Genomic DNA, 6,111 nt, shown 5'->3' on the forward strand with positions numbered 1-6,111 from the left:
TTGCACAACTATATTCTACCCACCTCAAGACTCCGCTCCAATATAGAAGCATCAAGAAATATGGACCAATAGGCTTTCTACAAACACTTCTATTCAATATCCATTGTTTCGTGTTCTGTCTTGTGTTGATGAAATTAATACCCTATTAATACCACTTCTTGTTCTGTCTTGTGTTGATGAAATTAATACCCTATGAATACCACATCTTGTTCTGTCTTGTGTTAATGCCACATCACCCCTTCCACCTCACTCAAATGTAGATATAAAATCGGAGATGCGTAAGTTCTATTCAGTTGTGTATTTGTGAACTAAAGTCTTTGAAAATGTAATAAGTTTTACGAAACGCGCTCGTGTCGCGTCAGACTAGAAATAAAAATTAATTTTGGAGAATTGATCTTTGATTTACCTCCAACAGTGAAAAGAAATGTACGAAAGATTGAGAAAATTCGTGTTAGAATTATTAATCTTACTTTTTCGGTCATATTTAATAATATATATATATATATATATATATATATATATATATATATATATATATATATATATATATATATATATATATATATATATATATATATATATATATATATATATATATATGAATGAAAACTCACACCCCAGAAGTGACTCGAACCCATACTCCCAGAAGCAACGCAACTGGTAACTACGGGGCGCCTTAATCCGCTTGACCATCACGGCCGTCAAAAGGAAGTGATAGCCGAGGCTATTTGAGCCACTTCCCCGACGGCAACTCGGATGGTAATCTTGGGCATAGCATTTCACCAAATCACCTCATTCTTTGGGGCACACGTGAGGAACACAAATGCAAACAAGCCTGAATGGTCCCCAGGACTATATGCGAATGAAAACTCACACCCCAGAAGTGACTCGAACCCATACTCCCAGAAGCAACGCAACTGGTAACTACGGGGCGCCTTAATCCGCTTGACCATCACGGCCGTCAAAAGGAAGTGATAGCCGAGGCTATTTGAGCCACTTCCCCGACGGCAACTCGGATGGTAATCTTGGGCATAGCATTTCACCAAATCACCTCATTCTTTGGGGCACACGTGAGGAACACAAATGCAAACAAGCCTGAATGGTCCCCAGGACTATATGCGAATGAAAACTCACACCCCAGAAGTGACTCGAACCCATACTCCCAGAAGCAACGCAACTGGTAACTACGGGGCGCCTTAATCCGCTTGACCATCACGGCCGTCAAAAGGAAGTGATAGCCGAGGCTATTTGAGCCACTTCCCCGACGGCAACTCGGATGGTAATCTTGGGCATAGCATTTCAAGATGGTCAAGCGGATTAAGGCGCCCCGTAGTTACCAGTTGCGTTGCTTCTGGGAGTATGGGTTCGAGTCACTTCTGGGGTGTGAGTTTTCATTCGCATATAGTCCTGGGGATCATTCAGGCTTGTTTGCATTTGTGTTCCTCACGTGTGCCCCAAAGAATGAGGTGATTTGGTGAAATGCTATGCCCAAGATTACCATCCGAGTTGCCGTCGGGGAAGTGGCTCAAATAGCCTCGGCTATCACTTCCTTTTGACGGCCGTGATGGTCAAGCGGATTAAGGCGCCCCGTAGTTACCAGTTGCGTTGCTTCTGGGAGTATGGGTTCGAGTCACTTCTGGGGTGTGAGTTTTCATTCGCATATAGTCTTGGGGACCATTCAGGCTTGTTTGCATTTGTGTTCCTCACGTGTGCCCCAAAGAATGAGGTGATTTGGTGAAATGCTATGCCCAAGATTACCATCCGAGTTGCCGTCGGGGAAGTGGCTCAAATAGCCTCGGCTATCACTTCCTTTTGACGGCCGTGATGGTCAAGCGGATTAAGGCGCCCCGTAGTTACCAGTTGCGTTGCTTCTGGGAGTATGGGTTCGAGTCACTTCTGGGGTGTGAGTTTTCATTCGCATATAGTCCTGGGGACCATTCAGGCTTGTTTGCATATATATATATATATATATATATATATATATATATATATGTCGTACCTAGTAGCCAGAACGCACTTCTCAGCCTACTATGCAAGGCCCAATTTGCCTAATAAGCCAAGTTTTCATGAATTAATTGTTTTTCGACTACCTAACCTACCTAACCTAACCTAACCTAACTTTTTCGGCTACCTAACCTAACCTATAAAGATAGGTTAGGTTAGGTTAGGTAGGGTTGGTTAGGTTCGGTCATATATCTACGTTAATTTTAACTCCAATATAAAAAAATTGACCTCATACATAATGAAATAGGTAGCTTTATCATTGCATAAGAAAAAAATTAGAGAAAATATATTAATTCAGGAAACTTGGCTTATTAGGCAAATCGGGCCTTGCATAGTAGGCCCGAGAAGTGCATTCTGGCTACTAGGTACGACATATATATATATATATATATATATATATATATATATATATATATATATATATATATATATATATATATATATTGGTGTATACTGGCAGCAGGTTTTCTTTCAAACATGTTTCATTGAATATGACCGCATATTCTGTATTTATTATTTTCTGGTTTAGGGCTTCTATCCCTCTAACTATTTTCTTAGCATCAGGGCTTAATTGAAATAGGAGTTCTCCAAAACTCATTTTCGTACTTTTAAGGTGAAGAAAAGAAGTGATTTACTATAGAGTGTATTACACTTATTTGTATAATTTGCACGACGTTTCGAACCTCCATGGTTCATTCTCAAGTGAACAGATCTTACAATACTAGTGGATTTTATACCCGCATTAGGTCAGGTGATAATACAATGAAGGTGAAAACATGGGGGGATACATAAGGGGTAAATGTGAGGTGAAACATAGAGGCTGCAGAAGGCTTATTGGCCCATACGAGGCATCTCCTATATAAACACAAAGATTAATCCAGTGTAATTGGCCTGTTATGTTGGACATTGTCTTCTGTGTTGGCATCGATATGTTCTTGTCTTGTCCTTACTCTCATGGTGGGTAGAGTAAATAGTTCCGTGATTTGGGTGTTCATGGTAGGTCGCTCTATTCTTATGTGAATTGCCTCAAGAATTTGTAATCTTCTTGAATCTTGGGTTTTGTCTATTATGCAAGTATTCTTGTTCAACATTTCTCTTGTTAGAGTAATGTCATGGGCTTGTCTCATGTGATTCCTAGGGGCACCAGATTGAAGATGGCATGTCAAACGCCTCGTCAGCTTGGTCGACGTCATACCTATGTACTTACATTGAAGGTTACATCCTTCGTGGGGGCAAGTGTACATGTATACAACGCTTGACTGCTGTAGAGGGTTCTCCGTCGGCTTCGGGCTGTTTTTGATAAGGAGTTCGGAAGTCTTCTTGGTTTTGTAGAATATTATCAGGTTTATGTTTTGGTTAGGAGTAGTGCTTTTTACTCCTTTACGGATTATTTCTTTCATTATTCTTTCCTCTTTTATATGTTCACTGTGCATGGTTGATTTGTAATATAATTTTATTGGGGGTGTTGTGGTTTCTGTTCTAGGTTCTGAATTATACCAACGGTCCAAGTGTCTTCTTATAGCAGCGTTTATTTCCGCGTTGCTATATCCGTTGTTCACCAATACCTGAGTTACTCTTTCAAACTCTCTACTCACGTTGCTCCATTCAGAGCAGTGGGTAAGCGCTCGACGAATATAAGCATTGAGAACACTGGCTTTGTATCTTTGGGGGCACTCACTTCTACCGTTCAGGCATAATCCTATGTTGGTGGGCTTGGTATAAACGTTGGTGCTTAAAGAGGTTCCTGTTTTTGTTATTAGTACATCCAAGAAGGCAGACTGTTATTTTCACTATTTTCATGTGTAAATCGGAGTACTGACTCTCTCTCTAGGTGTCTTTTTAGGTCAATTAGTTCATCTGAGTCTTTTACTATTACGAATATGTCATCTACATAACGGCAGTATACAGTTGGTTTTTGTCTGCTACTGAAGACCCTATCTTCGATGGTTCCCATATAAAAATTAGCAAATAAAACTCCTAAGGGGGAGCCCATTGCTACTCCGTCTATTTGTAAATACATGTCTCCTTGTGGACTGATGAAAGGGGCTTCCTTTGTACATGCTTCGAGAAGACTTTTCAAGTGTGGCTCAGGTATGTCTAATTTGGGGGTGCTCTCGTCTCTGTATAATCTGTCCAGTATCATTCCTATGGTTGTGTCGACTGGGACGTTGGTAAAAAGGGATTCAACGTCCAGGGAAGCGATGATTCCATCGGGCTGGGTAGATTTGATCAATTCTAGGAAATCTGCTGATGATTGTAGACTAAACTTACTTGGAGTGTATGGAGTTAGGAGTTCATTGAGTTTCTTTGCCAGGTGATAAGTTGGGGTTGGTATTTGGCTGATTATAGGGCGTAGTGGGTTACCTGGTTTATGCGTCTTAACATTGCCGTAGGCATATCCTAAGCCATAGTCGCCTTGAAGTTTATTGAAATGCACACTACCTTTCTTTGCGTTGATTGCTGTAATTGTTTTGTTTACTTTCCGCTTAAGGTCTTCTACGGGGTTCCTCGTGATTCGTTGAAATTTGGAGTCGTCACTTAGGATGTCGCTAATTTTGTTCATGTATTCATGGGTAGGAATCAATACATATGCTGCTGTTTTGTCGGCTTTTCTTATTGTTACGTCTTTCAGATTTCTTAGTTGTTTCGCTGCTTCTTTGAGTCGTGGGGTTAAGATTGTAGATGAATATGTTCCTCGTTTTTTCCCCGCTTCTGCTAGTAGTTCAGCTTGAAGTGTGTCAGTGGTGATGACTTTTTTGTTGTCTTCTAGCTTATGGATATCGTCCAGAAGCATTTCGATTTCCAGGCGTTTTTGATGCATCTTTGGTTTAGATAAGAATACAGAGTTTACCTATAGGTATAGGCAAGAGCTCATTCGGCATCAACTAAACAAGAAGAAGGAAGCCCTCCAAACCTTTATAGAGCAGGCGGAGCATCTGTTAAACAAATGGACCCAGTACGACATCCCTATCCAACTCAAGCAAACCATCAACAGTGAACTATTTAACCTGAAACAACAACATAAAACTCTTGTAGAAACAAAGACACTCCGTAAGTTAACATCCCTAAACGGTGGACAGCTAAAAATCCCTCGTCCTAAAGATGGCTACTTTAACCTGACTTCTTATGATCTTACCCAGGACCAACGAGACCTCTTAAATCTTGGTCTAAATTGTCAATTCTTATCTAAACCAAAGATGCATCAAAAACGCCTGGAAATCGAAATGCTTCTGGACGATATCCATAAGCTAGAAGACAACAAAAAAGTCATCACCACTGACACACTTCAAGCTGAACTACTTGCAGAAGCAGGGAAAAAACGAGGAACATATTCATCTACAATCTTAACCCCACGACTCAAAGAAGCAGCGAAACAACTAAGAAATCTGAAAGACGTAACAATAAGAAAAGCCGACAAAACAGCAGCATATGTATTGATTCCTACCCATGAATACATGAACAAAATTAGCGACATCCTAAGTGACGACTCCAAATTTCAACGAATCACGAGGAACCCCGTAGAAGACCTTAAGCGGAAAGTAAACAAAACAATTACAGCAATCAACGCAAAGAAAGGTAGTGTGCATTTCAATAAACTTCAAGGCGACTATGGCTTAGGATATGCCTACGGCAATGTTAAGACGCATAAACCAGGTAACCCACTACGCCCTATAATCAGCCAAATACCAACCCCAACTTATCACCTGGCAAAGAAACTCAATGAACTCCTAACTCCATACACTCCAAGTAAGTTTAGTCTACAATCATCAGCAGATTTCCTAGAATTGATCAAATCTACCCAGCCCGATGGAATCATCGCTTCCCTGGACGTTGAATCCCTATTTACCAACGTCCCAGTCGACACAACCATAGGAATGATACTGGACAGAGTATACAGAGACGAGAGCACCCCCAAATTAGACATACCTGAGCCACACTTGAAAAGTCTTCTCGAAGCATGTACAAAGGAAGCCCCTTTCATCAGTCCACAAGGAGACATGTATTTACAAATAGACGGAGTAGCAATGGGCTCCCCCTTAGGAGTTTTATTTGCTAATTTTTATATGGGAACCATCGAAGATAGGGTCTTCAGTAGCAGACAAAAAC

This window comes from Procambarus clarkii, chromosome 36 (genome assembly GCF_040958095.1).
Source record: "Procambarus clarkii isolate CNS0578487 chromosome 36, FALCON_Pclarkii_2.0, whole genome shotgun sequence".
Taxonomy (NCBI): domain Eukaryota; kingdom Metazoa; phylum Arthropoda; class Malacostraca; order Decapoda; family Cambaridae; genus Procambarus; species Procambarus clarkii.